Genomic DNA, 19,069 nt, shown 5'->3' on the forward strand with positions numbered 1-19,069 from the left:
AAGAAAGAAGAAAGAAAGAAAGAAAGAAAGGAAGGAAGGAAGGAAGGAAGGAAGGAAGGAAGGAAGGAAGGAAGGAAGGAAGAGAAAAGAAAAGAAAAGAAGGGAGGGAGGGAAAGAAAAGAAGGAAAGGAAAGGAAGGAAAGGAAAGGAAAGGAAAAAGGAAAGGAAAGGAAAGGAAGGAAAGAGAGAGAGAAAGAAAGAAAGAGAGAGAGAGAGAGAGGGAGGGAGGGAGGGAGGGAGGGAGAAAAAAGAAAAGAAAAGAAAAGGAAAGGAAACAACTAGGGAGTCAGAAGAATTCTATTCCAAGATCAGTCAACAACACTTTAGACAAATCAGATTCCCTCCCAGTCACCAGAATTTCCATGTCTGAAATGAAAGAATTTGATTAGATTACATCATAAAGTCCCCTCTGGCTTTGACATTCTGATCTCCCTTTACAGATCCAATGACTTGCTCTGGAAAAATCAAATAATGAAAGAAGCATCCACTCTCTCCTAACAATCTCAATAGGGGGATGTTTACCAGATACTCTAATAAGACCCAGATCGGGGAACAATGTCACTGAGTAAAGGAACATGGGGGAAGATGGCTTTTCTTCCCTTATGAGGAATTGCAAGTTGCTGGGGTTAAGGGACTACCAATGTATAAATGCCCATTCTTACAGTATACAGAATGCAAGTCATTAACTGCGTTTCTGGTATGAGAAAGAAGCAAAAGCTAAGGAGAAGAATAACTATATTCCCACAGTGGCTGTGTAGCAGAGTCACAGGACTGTCCTATGATTTTGGAAACATGGTACCAGGAGAGAAAAGGAACTGGCTAGATAGTAGTACCATATACAAGAGAACATTTAACCAGAAATAATGCCATAATCAACTGGTGCAACTTTGTCATTAGATGCTGAAATGGACCTCATAGAGGAAAGATGACTTGCCCAGGTGACACAGCCAGTTGATATTACAGCTGGTATTAGAATAAGATTCTCAGGGTTTCTGGTGCACATAACATACAACATACTGCTTCGCTCCCAAAAACAATGTGATTCTATCCAGGTTACTACAAAAATAATTTCACTTATAACTACTGCCTCTACCTCCACTTCAAAAAACAGTAACTGATTAATTTTATTTAAGGCAGACTAGGATTGTTTCCACCAAATTACAATAAACAATTTACTCTGGCAATATAGACAAGCCCATGAGATTTAATTGGGTATTATTCATCCTTGTAATGAATCACCCTGTGGAAAACAGGAATAATCAACTGTCTACAAGAGGCCAGAAGCCTGTTCTCCTTGAAGTACAGATTTTGCCTATTAAAGAACATTAGGTATCAGCTCTAAATAGTAAACAGGGTATACTGTTTCAGATTCCATGGAGTGCAGCTTTAAATAGATTTGGTTTGGAAATGGGACAGAGAACACACCGCAGTCAGTGGATCAACGTTGAGAGCAGAGAAAAACAATGATTACACTCATTAAGTGGGTACCTGTTGACACATTTACTGTCAAGTCTAATTATTTATTGAAACTGTTATTCTTTCTTTATTACTGCCACTGATACCAACTACTGCCACGAGATTATTTTAAACTTCTACAGCATGCCCTCTGAATAGTTATTTCTCCACCTCCCAAAGGTTAATTGAGAGGTTTCCATCATTCCCTCTCCACCACCCCCACCTCTGAAATACAAGGAAAAGAGAAAGAGAGAAAATTCATCTTTCTTGAGAGTAATCTTTTTTTTTAAATCTTTCAGGGCTTGCTTAAAACTCCTCTTTATAGTTTCAAGATGGCTTTCAGTGGGGACAGAGTTAACTACTTTTCAAAGCTTATTCAATTAATATTTAACAATTATCATCAGAGGGAAGTTTAGTGTGATAATTGTGCAGTTTCTAAATGAACAAGTTAGATCTCCGCCTCACAGACCCATCAAAAACTATGATAGTAGATATCTACATTACATTCTTTCCTGATATATTTATCCATAAAAATAAAACATTAGGAAGAAGTTTTTGCAGGGTTATTTTGTGGACTAGAAAAGAAATAAAAGATGGACAAGAGCCATTCTTACATTTTTTGCTACTATATATTTTAAAAACGGTGTTCTCTGGTCTGTGTTAGTTTGCTGAGAATGATGGCTTCCAAACAACTCTCAATCATAAGTAGGAGATGAACAATGAGAACACATGAACACAGAAAGGGGAACATCACACACAGGGGCTGGTCAGGGGATTGGGGACAAGGGGAGGAAGAGTATTAGGACAAATACCCAATGCATGTGGGGCTTAAAACCTAGATGATGGTTAATGGGTGCAGCAAACCACCAAGGCACATGTACACCTATGTAACAAACCTGCACATTCTGCACATGTATCACAGAACTTAAAGTAAAATTAAAAATTAATAAATTAAAAATAAAAAGAAAGCTTGCTGGGTAAACTAGCTTATACTCCACCTGAAAAAAATAAATAATTAATTAATAAAATAAAAACAACCATCTTTTTTTTTTTTGTAAGAATGAGAAGAAAATCTAAATAACTTAAATGGCTGCTATATCAGACTTAATTATAGAAATTTCATATTCCATACATAACCCACCTTGTTTGCACATGTGTTCTTATTTTATATATATGATATTAGCTTCAAAATTCATGTAAACCCAACACCTTAATTTCCTCTCAATTCTAAATTTTCTAAGTCCTACAAATACAGGGCAATACCAACCAACTTTATTTTTCTCAAAGGTCTGTGTGACTAAAGTCATGGTTGCAGTTCAAGATCATGGGTATAATACACCAAAGGAATTAATAGAATACTCAGCGGAAAACATGTGTGTAGTACTTTAAATAATGTTAAATCCTCTACAAAGTTACTATTCTATATATTGACTACCTCATTTTGGCTGACTTCTGAAACCTTACATAAAACACAGTAGAGCTCGTGAGGAGGTACAGATAACAGCAGGTTAACTAGAGGAGAAAAACTGTATCTGGCAAATTTTACAACTATGATGGTTCCTTTAAAAATTGTTTCTTTCATTGGCCTCCATTTTCATGGCAAACTCAAGACAAATGTATTCTTCTACCAAAGACTGATGTCATTCCCACTGGTCCCTCAGTAGAGTGGCATTCAGATACGATGGATCCAGGGTTTCAAAAGACTTAACTCAATTTCTGTGTTCTTAGGATTTTTTTGTTGCAGCCTTGGATTCTATCTTTTTGAGATGATTTTGTTTGGCAGCTAAGAGACAGTGACTGACCCAACTAGAAATACTTGGTCCCTTCAGAGCCAGGTAACACTAGCAACGTAGTATAGTGAAAAACACACTCAATCAAGGGCTAGGAAACCAGGTAAAGAGCGCTCCTGCCACATACTAGTTAAGGATACAATAAAATAATGGGTAAGAACATTCTACTCTATTGTATTTTATGGACACTTAAAATACACATTAAATCTGAATCTTCTGTGTGGCCCAGATTTTGGGTTTTGGTATTAAAACTTAAGGGCTATGAATTAAAAGGGAAAAATTAAATCAAAAAGATAAAAATGTAAAGCGTGTTCAGCTCACTGTCTTGGACATTTTTCAGTTCTGATCCTCATAAAGTACCTTTTTGTATTTCTTCTATTGGGAGTAAAAACAGTATTACCAGTTCAGATGCCTATTAGCGCTTCATAAACATGAAGACACTGCTCCTCTCTTACCTCAGATAGCTGGCTCCTGGAATGCACAGTGGACACAAGGTTCAGTCAACTGCAATGCTAGTATCTGCAAATGAAATAAGTGAAAATTACTTCCAGACAATGAGCCTATCTTTATTCATTAACAGTCATAACCTTTTATATCTGCATAGTGGTTTCTTGTTTTACAAAACATTTTCACATTCATTTCACCCCACAGGAACCCGATGAAGAGCAGGAAGGGATCATTCTATTCACTTCATAGGTGAAGAAACAGAAGCTCAAAGAGGGACAGAAAGAATGAGAAGGGAGCTAACACAGTCCTCATGATTAACTTCACAAATATCTTATAAAATGAGTATTAGTGTCCACATCTACAGACGTAGAAACTGAAGTTCAGAAAAAGTAAGTAATTTGCCCAAGACTATACAGTTTAGTATTTGGCAGGGCACGAACTTGGAGCCAAAGGCTCTGCCTGCTCGTCCAGTTAATCCTTCCTTTCTACTTTCGTTTTTCCTAGGTTATTGGGCTGGGAAAAGACAAGGATAAATAACAATTCATTGTCTTAATTCACAAGTCTTGCTGGAGAGAGAAAATAAAGTAAAACCAGCTACTTGATTAAAATGAGGAAATGGGAAAAGAACACAGGATTTAAAACCAGTCGGATTTCCTTCTACCAATGGCCTTAGGCAAGTTAAACTCCAAGAAAGTCAATTTCTTTATATGTAAATGAAGATTATGATATATACTCCACAGCCAAAGCTGCCCTTAGTTAAACTTTTTAAATATGATTTCCCTCCATTAGTCCATCTATATGGTTACAGATGGCAGCGATAACATTTCTTCCCATAAATCCATATTTATATGATCAAAATATAACATGATAAGCACATGAGGCAAGAGAACATCTCTGGCTGGAATATTTATTTGACTTATGTTTCCTAATTTTAAAACACCACAATATTTATCTATGTCACTCTCATATGACCCCATCTAAAAAGAGACAGCCCAAAAACTTTTCTCAAAAGAAAAGGGATCAAGATTTTAAAATCAAATGTTCCCTTGACCCCTAAAAAGGAAGACAGATACCGCTTTTGTTGAAAGATCTGCTGATGAATCACACATCATTTTCAACTTTGTGCCTATAATCATGCCTTAGGTTCGGAGAGTTGGAGATTCCAACCAGACTCCAAAAACAAAGCAAATCTGTTTTAGTAGAAGGGATAGATTTGTTGAGAAGTATAAGACTTCCAGGAAGTTTTGATAAAATGTCCTGTTTTCATAAAGGGCTCAAATCAGGTGAAGAAAAGTACACGGATCCTGCAACTATACCCCTGAACTTAAAATAAAGGTTTATATTAAAAAAAAAAAAAAAGAGTATGGTTGATCAGATGCCCTGCAAGAAACTTGCCATCTGCCACCAAAATGAAAACATTAATCATCTTTCAACATCATGCTTTTATAGTTTAAAAAAATCACATGACCATTATGTCTCAAACCATCCCCTTCATAACTCCAATGAGATCTTATTACCCAAATTTTACAAACACAGAAACCAAACTTCAACATTCACATGGTTAACATGAAGCAGATAAAAATGTAACACTGTATCTTGATACCAAAATCAGTAAGCAGCTTCTACTGCATGATGTAGCCTCCAAACTGGGAGTGTGCTATTTGAAGAGGATCACTAAATAACCTCAGGAAAAGGAAACTGAGTGCACAACACAGAACATTGGATTGTCAAAGCACTAAAGCACACTTAGTTCTAAATTCTGCTTTACTAACAAGTGAAAGGAGAAAGAGTAGGCTTCACATCTGTGGTCTAACCAGAAGGTGACACATTACTAAGCTAGGGCAAAAGGAGTGTTCGATGCAGTGTTACCATGAACACTTTCTCAGATCTCACCAGGAAAGTTTCAAGATGCAACATCTCTGGGCAAAGTGTTGAAGCACAGCCATATGAGCAAGTCTGTACCAGTGAGTTTTTGTGACAAGTCCGATACAGTTTGGCTGTGTCCTCAGCACAAATCGCACCTTGAATTGTAATCACCATAACCCCCATGAGTCAAGGACGATACCAGATGGAAGCAATCCAATCATGGGGGTAGTTTCTCACATGCTGTTCTCATGATAGCGAGGGAGTCTCATGAGATCTGATGGTTTTATAAGTGTCTGGCATTTCCCTGCTGGCACTCACTCTGTCCTGCCACCCTCTGAAGAAGGTGCTTGCTTCTCCTTTGCCTTTTGCCATGATTATAAGTCTCCTGAGGCCTCTGTAGCAATGTGGAACTGTGATTCAATTAAACCTCTTTCTTTATAAATTACACAGTCTCGGGCAGTTCTTTATAGCAGCGTGAGAATAGACTAATACAAACCCTTCACCAGTAAGTCTCATTTTAAGCAATAGGAAAGTTGAAGCCTTTCTAGCTAAGAAGTTCACCAGCCCTCTTCACGTGGATTGACTGGCATGTGTCCTCAGTAGCTCCTGAGTATTTCATAATGCAATGGAGTTTTCCATAATTCCATACAGACATCTGGAACAACTGAAAAATCCCACTCAAGCCTTTTGGTAATGAAGCCAGTTATCCTTGGCCACCTCTTGGTGTATTTTACAACTGTTGATGACATGTCTGCATCATTTGTCACACCATTCATCCTCTCTCCCCTCAAAAATATGCTCAACCTCAGAAGCAATTTTTCAGAAGCAACTATATTTTGGAGGAAAACAGGATGGAATAAATGAAGATAACATAATAAAGAAAGAGAGAGAAGCAAGAAAAATGACAGGGAGCAAGGAAAGAGCAGAGGAAAATGGAAGGACATGGGAAATGAAAAAGTGCAGAGATCAGTTGTGAGGGGTTTTTCACAAACCATGGCATTCTTTGAATTTACCACCACATCCCACAACAAAAAGTAAGCATCGCTAAGATGATTATCATAATATCATGAACAAAAGTTACAAGAGGTATTAAACAAGTACAAAGCGAACTCAAAATACTTAATGTTTTGTAAGTGCAATATAACAAATAAGCAATATGACAGTATCTTATAAAAGCTCTCACTAGGTCAATAAACTGGCCCCTCATTAGCCCTGTTGTCCCATATATTCATTCTGAGTAGGGGGCATCATATTGAAAAGAATAACGAGATATGCATTGAGGAACTGGACTCTGATTTTAGTGCTGTGATTATCAAATCTTTTATTCGAAGTTGCATAAAATACACATTTTTGTGTTTCTCTTTTCACAGGTCTTGACTATGGTGATCCTAAACCACTGTGAAAAGGCCAATAACTATTTGGTCAATTTTATAAGTTTCATGTAGTAACAGAGGTAGTAATAAGAGGATTATTTATACTAACATTTGTTAAAATAAAACAATGTTTTCAACATGGACGTCTGTCCCCAGAAGTGACTGGAATTTTAGAAAAGGCCAAAGGAATTGGATGACAAATATGGACTGTACTCCATTCCCATCATCAAATACCACATGCAATTTTAAGTGCACTCTCACCTGCCACCCTAAGATACTTATCAAGAATACAAGAAACTCCATAGCTTATGATTTGGTTGTCTCATTAAAGTAATGTTTGCCAGGATTTAATTGCTTCCCTCTCTGATTTTAATTTCCTCACCTGTCAGCATCTATCAGCAGCACTGAAATCTTCTGACGTCTGGTTGATTGTGTTGAAATTAATCAGATTTTTAAAAAGTAAATTGCTTTGGCCTAAAGGTAATGCTCAACTTCTTAATGTTATATTTATAAGGGCTCTATCAATGGAATTTATAATCTAGAAATAAAATGAGAGACTTTAGGAATTCTAAGCAGAAATATAAGTAGCTTATAAATCTCTAGCACTGGACTTCTTAAAAAAAGTACTTTAAGAGTGACATCAGTAGCAGGCCAACCAGAAGACCCTAGCTCTCGTCCCCTTCACAAAGACAGCCACAACAAAAATTAACAACTACACTTTAACAGAAATAACTGAGTTAGGTGCGACGGCTCATGCCTGCAATCCCAGTACTCTGGGAGGCCAGGGTGGGTGGATCATTTGAGCTGTGGAGCTCAAGAACAGCCTGGGCAACATAGGGAATCCCCATCTCCATATAGAAAAAAAAACAAAAATATTAAAAACAAAAGAAGAAAAAATAATGACTGAGGCAGAGTACCAGACTACATCAGAGGAGTTGCAGAAACCCTGGATAGCAAGAAACTTGGAATGACCACATAGAGAATAGAAACAAAACACCTGGTCTTCACCACCCATCACACAACTGGGATCAGCTGGGAACAGGGAGGAACTTCCCTCTAGGGTAGGAAGCTCAGCAAGAGGATCCCAGCAAGCCCCATCAACACCTTGAACAGCTAGAGACCTCACCCAGGGGGTCTCGTGTAGTCCTCACAGAAGCTAAGTCCCAGCTGAGGGACCTGGCTGAAGTCCACAGTCATGCTCCTTTAAGAAAAGAACAATGTGCCCTGCCCTCTGTGGCCTCTGCAGCTACTGCACTATGCCATCTTGGAATTGGAACTCTGGCTGCAGTGGGTCTTGCTTTGGGAGTGCATAGCTATAATTCCCCTTCATCGCTGAGGTTAAGCCACCATTGAATCACCCACAACCAGTGGCCCAGCATCTCCAAGCCAAGCTGCCAGCAACAGTTCCTCTCTTCCGCATGGGGCCAGGTGAAGGTAGAGTCACTTCATCTACCTTTCTCCCTCCCTTTCGGGCTGGTGCTGAAGCAGCACCCTGCCTCCTGGGAAAGCAGTACATTGGCCACTCAGAGCAGTCGTGTGCCCCATTACTTAACCGAAGTAGCACACTTCATCTCAGGGAAATGGTACTTGAGCTGCCGAGAAAAGTCATGTTCCCCAGGCCTGAGCTGAAGTGGCACATTGCCCCCTGTGAACTGGTGCCATCGCTCAACTGAGCAGCTGTACATCCCACGGCTGAGCTGACGTGACAACCCACATCCTAGGAAAACAGAGCAGTGGCTGGACTGATCTGAGACACTCTACCCTACAGGGCAAACAACTCTAATACGCTGTTTCCCTGGAGCTGGCCCACCTGTTTAGAGTCAGAGCTGCTAAGATACCCCTCCCTGTGGAGTTCAGCCATCATTATGCTGTGTCCTGCTCCCACTCAGGACACAAGTAACAGCTGTGCTTTGCCATGCTGGGGTACTGCTGCTGCATGTGGTCTTTCAGAGTCTAAGACACTGCTCAAGTTCCAACATCCAAGGGTCAAGAATCACTACTACATGGTGACTCATCCCCTGGGATCCAAGTTGCCACTGAGTCCTACTGGCTCATGTTGCCAAATCAGGGGCATACCTGGTATCTGGGTCCAAACTTCCCTGCACTCCTTCTTTCCTGAAGTTAAGCCACTCAGGCCTGGGACTCAGCTTGTAGAGTAGTGCCTCAGAATCACAAAATCCTGGCTCTGTGGGAAGCCTACAGTCAACCCTAGCACAGAGAGTGAATCTGTAGCCTAAGACCCAAGTGTCACAGTAGGTCGGAAAGACCCTGGGCATAAGATTGTGGTCGCCTGCACCTAGAACTGAGCAACACTGCACTTGCATGTAGATCATGTCATATCTGAAACAAAGAACAATGCCCTTGGCTAAGTCTCCCCATTATGAAAAAAATAAGAATAGGAGGATCCCAAAGCCCTTGACACTGAGGATATTAACAATCTATGCCACCACCACCACTGCCACAGATTTCTACAGCTTAAGCTACTGAGGTGCCCACGGTTATTGCGAACATTGAACATAGCTTTAGAAGCTGCATGGAGACCATACCACTGCATCTATTCAGAAACAAAGTCATCACACCCCTCCCAACTAACTGTAACACTAACCCTAACTGCAAGTGAAAGCCTTCTTTTATGAAAACCGCTCTAGAAAGTTTGCATGGAAGAGGTAATTATTCCACTGGATGAACAGACATCAACTCATGGACACAAGAAACATGGAAAAGCAATGAAATATGATACCACCAAAGGAACGCAGCTCTCTAGTATCAGACTCCAATAAAAAAGAAATCAATAAAATGCCAGAAAAGGAATTCAAAATAATGATCTTAAGGAAACACAATGAGATACAAGAAAGTATATAGAGAGAATTTCACTAAATCAGGAAAATAATTAACAATATGAAGAAAAAATTCAACAAAGATAAAAATAAAAATTATCAAATTATTGTTTCAATCTTCAACAAAGATAGAAATAATAAAAATCTATTATCTCAAAGATAAAAAATTTCATGAATGAATTCTTACCCTGATACCAAAACCAGACAAGGACAAACATGTAAAAAGAAAATTATAGGTCAATTTCTCTGATGAACATAGATGCAAAAATCCTCAACAAAATACTGGCAAACTCAATCCACAAACACTTAAAGGAGCATTTACTATGATCAAGTGGGATTTATCCTAGAGATACAAGGATAGTTTAACACAGGTAAATCAATAAACGTGATACATTACCTCAACGAAACACAGTACAAAAACCATGATCATCTCATTACATCCAAAAGAAGCATTTCATAAAATTCAACATTCCTTCATGATAAAATACCTCAAGTTACGTATAAAAGAAACATACCTCAACATAATATACAACTTACATTCAACATACTGAACAGGATGAAACTGAAATGTTTCTCTTAAGCTCTGGAACAAGACAAAGATGCTCACTTTCACCACTTTTATTCAAGATAGTTCTTGAACAGGCATATAAACCAATGGAACAGAATAGAGAACCGAAAAAAAAAAATCCATGTTTACAGTCAACTCATTTTTAACAAAAGTACGAAGAACAATCTCTTTAATAAGTGGTGCTAGAACAACTGGATATCCATACACAGGACATGGAGCCACCAGGAGATATCATGTAACACAAGTAAGGATAGCTCTTATCGCAGATTTGAAAAAAAAATTAAAAACACTGACAAAGATGCAAAGAAAGGGGAACTTATACACTGTTGGTGGGAAAGTAAGTTAGTATAGCCATGATAGAAAATAGAATGGAGGTTCCTCAAAACATTAAAATCAGAAATATCATAAGATCCAGCAATCCTACAACTGGGCATATATCCAAAAAAAGAAATCAATTTTTCAAAAAGATAGCTGCATTCCCATATTTATTGCAGCACTATTTACAACAGCCAAGATAAGGAATCAACCTGAGTGTCCATCAACAGATAAATAGGTAAAGAAAATGTGGTATATATTTACAATGTAATACTATTCAGCCGTGAAAAAATGAATGAAATCTTGTCATTCACAGTAACATGAATAAGCTTGGAGGACATTATGTTAAGTGAAATAAGCCAGGAACAGGAAGTTATATATCATATATCCTTTCTCGTATGTGGAAGCTAAGGCAAAATTGATCACATACAGAGTAAAATAGTGATCACCAGAGGTGGAGAAAATTAGCAGGAGAGGGAGGAGAGCCAAAGTTTGCTTAGTGGATACAAAAGTACAAAGGAGGAGTCAGTTCTAGTATTCTACAGCACTATAGAATGACTATAACTACCAATGCTTTATTATATATTTTCAAGTAGCTAGAAGAGTGAATTTAGAATGTTCTCAACACAAAGAAATAATAAATGTTTGAAGCAATGAATATGCTAATTACCTTCATTTGATCATTACACATTGTATACATGTATCAAAATATCACACTGTACCCCGTAAATATGTACAATTATGTGTTAATTTAAAATAGTAATAAAAGCAAAAAGAGGTAAGTACTTTTTAAAAATTTAATCAACAAGTGCTCATTAAGCATATAGTGCTTGCAAGCAGGCACTTTGGGGTAAAGAGGAAAAAAACATGAAGCTATCTCAGAAAGTTTGGGGAAATAGGTAAGAACTAACTAATTAACCAGAACTCACTTTAACAGAAGTAGCTGACAATCTGGTCACTCAAAAGCTTTGTTTAATATGTTTAATTGTTACCATCTGTATGCAGTGTGCTTTCACACAGATAATTTTATTTTTCACTGCAACTGCGCGAGGAAAAATTGATACCGTTATTGGTAATGATAGCTATATTCTCATTTGACAAGTGACAAAACTAAGGTGCGGAGTAGTAAAGGAGCTCTTTCCTGGACATTTAGTTATAGGCAGACCTGGTCTTGTGATATAAATAAAATCAGACAACACAGTATGATCACTTTGCAATAGAGAAAAAATTCTTTCCAAATTCTCCAAATATGGAGGATTGTTGTGCTGGTATCTATCAGATCAGACACAGTGCTTAAAACGCTCATTTAACGGAACCCACAAGCACTAAGCTTTTCTACAAGAAGTAAAGAAAATGACGGATAGAGAAATACTTTGCAATATGTTCTACTATCATAAGATTATTTTTATGTATTACATTGTTATTCTTACTTGGAAATACAGAAAAGTTAATGTAATAATTGCATCCCAAGAGTGAGCCTATAATGTCACCACACCTATCTTTATGTTATTCTGCTGATTCTGAAGCTTCCAAATTGAAAAGAAGGAAAAATATGGCATGCATGCAACTGGGGTGGGACGGTGGGGGTGAAGGGTGGGGAACCAAAGATAACACATGGAACCTAGAGGTTGATTCTCACAAGATGGCTTCATAATCACACATAACTAAGCCCTAATATGGGTCTTACCTTTCTAGTATAGTCTGAGACCGTACTCAACATCTAGTGTTTCCCTGATTAGAAGCTTCTTGATGCAAAAAAGGTTTGATGAAGCAGCCTTTCTTAAAAGTACCATAATGCCTAGTTTTATATCTGGATCATTAAAATTACCATATTGCGTTATCACTTTTAGTTGATCATGCATCTTGAATAGAAGCCCTTCTTCTAACACAGCTTCTTGAATTCTAACCCCAAGTCTATCTAGCACCTAGTCTTTAGTATGTACTCTAAAGAACATTCAATGAATGAATCAACGAGCGAATGAACAAAATGTTCTATCCAACTATTACAACACACACCTAGTTCAATGCATGTCATATAAGATGGGATTAGTGTTTGAGAAATTGAAATTAATTGAACATTTAATTTTTTTTAATGTATCGTACAACTAAATGATTTTGAAGTTATTGAGTGATTAAGTAAAGCATTTAGTGAGGAGTTAAGTGACATGCAATGAGCCAGTCATCATTATCCTGTTGGCAGGATGAAGACATGTTTTTCACAGAAAGATTAAGAGGCTGAACACATGAGTAGAACTGTAGGCAGCAGCTGAGAAAATTCACGTAGAAGAAAACATATTTGTCAAGAAAATCATGTTAAATTCTAGATATAAAATTTCAAAAGGAAATAAATCTAACTGTGATGGTAATTTTTATAAGAGTATACACATGATAAAATTTCAAGAGGGAGGGAAAGAGAAGGAAAGAAGGAGGGAAGAACTCTTGAAATGATTTTTAAAACCAAGTGCACGTGTGTAAAAAAGAAGGCACTGTTGCACAGATAAAAGACAAAACAACTGATCAAGCTAAAAGTAATATGTTTTAGTAACTAAGCTAGCATTTTCTATCTTTAATCTTTAAAAATATTATTGGAATTTAGTATTATATTAATTTTGCATCTTGGGAAACCGAGACTTTGAAAGATTAAGTAACCTAATCAAGTTCACACATCTAATAAGCACTCGAATTCATCTCAGCTTTTAGACCCACACACATATAGTTTATTCATATCGCTCCAAGTGCCATCAGAGAAAAAAATGTGGCCTTCAGGGAGTTCCTTAGAATTGGATGTCAGGACCAAAATCTGGAAAGTTCTGTAGAAATGGGGAAAGCATCAAGAAGATGAGCATCCAAAGCCTTCTATGGGATATAGGTAGCAAGAGAAGGTCTGAATGAGGAAAGGAGGCAGATGGAGGAATTAAAGATATCTTTAAGTGTCTAGGGACATGTCATGTGCAATCAGCATTATACTTTTTTAAATTATGCAATGCTGGAAATATGGGGGTTAAAATAATGGGCAGTCCAGTTTTAATGTAGTGCAAGGAAGAACAGTAATCATGAAGCTATCCAGCAGTAGAACAAGTTGCCTCGCAAAGAGTTGCAAGTGTTCAAGTAGAGGCTACATGGCCATCTGTCAGAGAAGACCTGTGACATCCTGCTGGTGGCAGGGAGTCTGCATTAAAAGACGGACATTGCAACTCTGGGTTTTGGAGATTTAGCAGCTCAACAGTGGTATATACATACATATAAATGTGAAGAGCGCTCTCTAAAGAAGAGACCACTGAGCAAAATCTATTCAACACATCCATGGGGCTCCTATGACACACCAAGCATGAGACAGCTGTCTCAAGAAGCTGAGACAAGGAGACAGAAAACAGACATTTTGAAGAGGTCAATCAGCTACCACTAGGCAATTTGTGAGCCTAATACAAGTGGCTAGAAAAAAAACGCAGATAGAAGTCTAAGGAAGAAAGAATAGGAAGACTAAATGGTTTTCCAGTAAAAGAGCAAAACACATCAATTTTTGGGGGGGTGGGGGGAGGAGTAAGCCACCAAGGCCTAGGATTCTTTTTATTTTAATTAATTAATTTATTTAGAGACAGGATCTCACTCTGTCACCCACACTGTAATGCAATAGCATGATCGTGGCTCACTGCAACCTCTGCCTCTCAGGCTCAAGCAATCTTCCCACCTCACCCTCCTGAGTAGCTGGGACTACAGGTGTGGGCTACCATGTCCAGCTAATTTTTGTATTTTTTGTAGAGACAGGGTTTTACCACGTTGCTGGGATTATAAGCATGAGGCACCATGCCCGGCCAGACCTAGGATTGAGGAAGAGCTCATTCACAAGGACAACCTGAGGTCTAATTATACTTTGGGGTAGGAAAGAAAGACATAAAGGAAAAATCAGGAAAAAGGTTAATAAAGTTTGACTCAAAAAGCTCATAGGTGGGGGAAGGCAACTGAACAATGGATGAGAAGTAGGGAAAATGAGATCTCTTGCAAAAGAACATTCAATCCATTTCAAAACGAAAGAACAATACATTTGACAGTTTGCAAGCCTCCTTCCACAGTTTATCAGATTTACTCATATATGTTCACACACAGCATTGCCTGTAAACCTCAGCTCCCCAAAAAGCTACTCTATAACATAAGAGAGATATTAAAAATAACATGTAATATCTAAGTCCACGTCTATAGACTTTTTCAGCATTCTTCAATACAGTCTCACAGACTGACTACTGTTTAGTAAAGAAGCAAATCACATAAAATATCAACATAACCAAAAGCAAAATTGAGAGCAAGTTTTATTGAGCAACCTCTTTCCTGTAGGAAAGGGAAGGAGACGGGGAGGAAGAAAGAAAAGGATGGAAAGGGAGAGCTTTAACAGAGAATAATTAGAGCGCAGAAGGTACAGTTTCTCCAGATAAGTTATAGTGATGTTATAATTGCTTGCACAATTTTCTTTCATGTGACTTTTAACTAGTTTAATTTAGGTAAACAATGGCATGGGTCCTTCAACTCAAACTCACTGATTCTTTCTTCCCCACAAAGCTGGAATTCTATCATATTCAGAAAGTGAACACTCAACTGCTCCTTTAACTTCCCTTCCCCTCTGTTGGCAAATACAAGACATGTTTTGTTTAAAGAGGCAGGAGTGGTTACTATTGAAAAACAAAGAGATAGTAGTGGTGAGTAAAGAGTAGGGAAAATATTCCAAAGGTTTAATATTTTTTTAAATGGAATTATTCCCAAGAAGTTCAACAATTATACAGGTTTTATATCCCTAACCCAAAAATCTGAAATTCAAAATGCTCCTAAATTCAAAAGTTTTTAAGCACAGGCAGGACACTGAAAGCTCAGTGGACCATTTTGGGTTTTGCATTTCCTGATCAGGGATGTTAATCAGTAAGGTTAGTGAAAACGTTTGAAAATCAGGAAAAATCTGGTATCTGAAACACTTTTGATCCCAAGCATTTCAGATAAAAGATATATGAACTATATAAATTTGTCAACACCATCTTTGGCAAAGAAGTTTGAAATTCCTTGAGTTATCCTGAAATTCTTGAAACTGTATTGATTTCTGAAATCCTTGCTCATGTAAAAAAAAGAAAAAAAAAAGAGAAATTCCTGAAACTGGAGCAGGAAATCAGAAAAAAAAAAGAATTAAATAACAACTAGTTTCTTGTCCCAGCTCAGCCACTAACTTGTGCTGCCATCTTAGGCACATCTTTCTACCACCACTGTCCTCTTCTATAATATGATGGGACTGACTCAACCAGTGCCTGTTAATATGTGACTAACACATGTGTAGGAGTCCCTCAAACCTTTCCAAGAGTCCACAAGTTCAAAACAATTTTCATAATCAAACTAAGTGTAACAAATCATTTTGCAAATCAAAATGTAAACACCATTGACACTATAAAGAAACTGCATCAAGTAAAGGGCAAATTAACCTTCTAGCATCATAATGACAGGATCAAATTCACACATAACAATATTAACCTTAAATGTAAATGGGTTAAATGTCCCAATTAAAAGACACAGACAGGCAAATTGGATAAAGAGTCAAGAGCCATTGGTGTGCTGTATTCAGGAGACCCATCTCACAAACAAAGACATACATAGGCTCAAAATAGGAAGATTTACCAAGCAAACGGAAAGCAAAAAAAAAAGAAAAGGTTGCAATCCTAGACTCTGATAAAACAGACTTTAAACCAACAAAGGTCAAAAAAGACAAAAGCATTACATACTCGTAAATGGATTAATGCAACAAGAAGAGCTATCTTAAATACACATGTACCCAATACATGAGCACCCAGATTCATAAAGCAAGTTCTTGGAGACCTACAAAGAGACTTAGACTCCCACACAATAATACTGGGAGACTTTAACACCCCACTGTCAATATTAGAATGTTCAACAAGATAGAAAATTAACAAGGATACTCAAGACTTGAACTCAGCGCTGGACCAAGCACACCTAATAGACATCTACAGAACTCATCACCCCAAATCAACAAAATATACACTCTTCTCAACCCCTTATAGTGCTTATTCTAAAATTGACCACATAATTGGAAGTAAAACACTCCTCAGCAAATACAAAAGAATGGAAATCACAACAGTCTCTCAGACCACAGTGCAATCAAATTATAAATCAAAACTGCACAACTACATGGAAACTGAACAACCTGCTCCTGAATGACTACTGGGTAAATAACTAAATTAAGGCAGTAATAAATAACTTCTTTGAAATCAATGAAAACAAAGATAAAACGTACCAGAATCCCTGGAACATAGCTAAAGCAGTTTTAGATGGAAATTTATAGCACTAAATGCCCACAGGAGAAAGCAGGAAAGAGCTAAAATCAACACCCTAACATCACAATTAAAAGAACTAGAGAAGCAAGAGCAAACAAATTCAAAAGCTAGCAAAAGGCAAGAAATAAATAAGATCAGAGCAGAAGTGAAGGAGATAGAGACACAAAAAAACCCTTCAGAAAAAAATCAATGAATCCAGAAGCTGGTTTTTGGAAAATATTAACAAAATAGACTACTAGTCAGACTAATAAAGAAGAAAAGAGAGAAGAATCAAATAGACACAATAAAACATGATAAAGGAGAGATCACCACTGATCCCACAGAAATAGAAACTACCATCAGAGAATACTATAAACACCTCTATGCTAATAAATAGAAAATCTAGAAGAAATGGATAAATTCCTGTACACATACACCCTCCCAAGACTAAATCAGGAAGAAGTAAAATCCCTGAATAGACCAATAATAAGTTCTGAAATTGAAGCAGTAATTGATAGCCTATCAACCAAAAAAAGCCCAGGACCAGACAGATTCACAGCTGAATTCTACCAGAGGTACAAACAGGAGCTGGTACCATTCCTTCTGAAACTATTCCAAACAATACAAAAAGGACTCCTCCCAAACTCATTTTTATGAGACCAGCATCATCCTGCTACCAAAACCTGGGAGAAACATAACAACAACAAAAATTTCAGGCCAATATCCCAGATGAACGTCGATGTGAAAACCCTTAATAAAATACTAGCAAACCGAATCCAGCAGCACATCAAAAAGCTGATCTACCACTATCAAGTTGGCTTCATCCCTGGGAAGTAAGGCTGGTCCAACATACACAATCAATAAATGTAATCTATCACATAAACAGAACCAATAAGAAAAACCAAATGATTATCTCGGTAGATGCAGAGAAGGCCTTTGATAAAATTCAACACCCTTCCAGGCTAAAAACACTAAATAAACTAGGTATTGATAGAACATATCTCAAAATAATAAGAGCTATTTATGACAAACCCACAGCCAATATAATACTGAATAGGAAAAAGCTGGAAGCATTCCTTTTGAAAACCAGCATCACACAAGGATAGCCTCTCTCACCACTCCTATTCAACACAGTATTGGAAGGTCTGGCCAGGCCAATCAGGCAAGAGAAAGAAATAAAGGGGATTCAAATAGGAAGAGAGGAAGTCAAATTATCTCTCTTTGCAGATGACATGATTGTATATTTAGAAAACTGTATTGTCTCAAACCAAAAACTCCTTAAGCTCATAAGCAACTTCAGCAACTTCTCAAGAAACTAAAGCAATGTGCAAAAATCACAGCCATTCCTATAAACCAATTATAGGCAAATGGAGAGCAAAACCATTAATGAACTCCCATTTGAAACTGCTACAATGAGAATAAAATACTAGGAATACAACTTACAAGGGATGTGAATGACCTCTTCAAGAAGAACTACAAACCACTGCTCAAGGAAATAAGAGAGGACACAAATAAATGGAAAAATAGTCTGTGCTCATGGATGGGAAGAATCAATATCATGAAAATGGCCATACTGTCTAAAGTAATTTATAGATTCAATGCTATTCCCATCAAGCTACCATTGACTTCCTTCACAGAATTAGAGAAAACTACTTTAAATTTCATATGGAACCAAAAAAGAGCCTGTATAGCCAAGACAATCTTAAGCACAAAGAACAAAGCTGGAAGCATAACACTACCTGACTTCAAAGTATTCTACAAGTTTACAGTTTCAAAAATGGTACTGGTACCAAAACAGATATATAGACCAATGGAACAAAACAGAGGCCTCAGAAGTAATGCCACACATCTACAACCATCTGATCTTTGACAAAGCTGAAAAAAAACAAGCAATGGGGAAAGAATTCCCTATTTAATAAATGGTATTGATAAAATTGGCTAGCCATATGCAGAAAACTGAAACTGGACCCCTTCCTTATACCTTATACAAAAATTAACTCAAGATGAATTAAAGACTTAAACATAAGACCTAAAACCATAAAAACCCTAGAAGAAAACCTAGGCAATACCATTCAGGACACAGGCATGGGCAAAGACTTCATGACTAAAACACCAAAAG

General features: G+C 37.5%; 1 protein-coding gene across 13 annotated transcripts in view; it reads right to left on the reverse strand.

The window, feature by feature from the left end:
• The window catches only part of LPP (LIM domain containing preferred translocation partner in lipoma), a 733,292-nt gene that overhangs the window by 532,723 nt on the left and 181,500 nt on the right, over positions 1-19,069 (reverse strand). For 8 of the 13 annotated variants that reach the window (XM_032298549.1, XM_032298548.1, XM_032298544.1 and 5 more), the window contains one exon: positions 3,701-3,764. The exons of 4 other annotated variants lie outside the window; for them this stretch is intronic. The gene's annotated coding sequence lies outside the window, so the exon portion shown is untranslated. Of the gene's footprint in view, positions 1-3,645; positions 3,668-3,700; positions 3,765-19,069 lie in introns of those variants that run through there. One more of the 13 variants, XM_032298552.1, reaches the window with a different exon arrangement.

This window comes from Sapajus apella, unplaced genomic scaffold (assembly GCF_009761245.1).
Source record: "Sapajus apella isolate SASKATOON/1434 unplaced genomic scaffold, GSC_monkey_1.0 scaffold38, whole genome shotgun sequence".
Taxonomy (NCBI): Eukaryota; Metazoa; Chordata; class Mammalia; order Primates; family Cebidae; genus Sapajus; species Sapajus apella.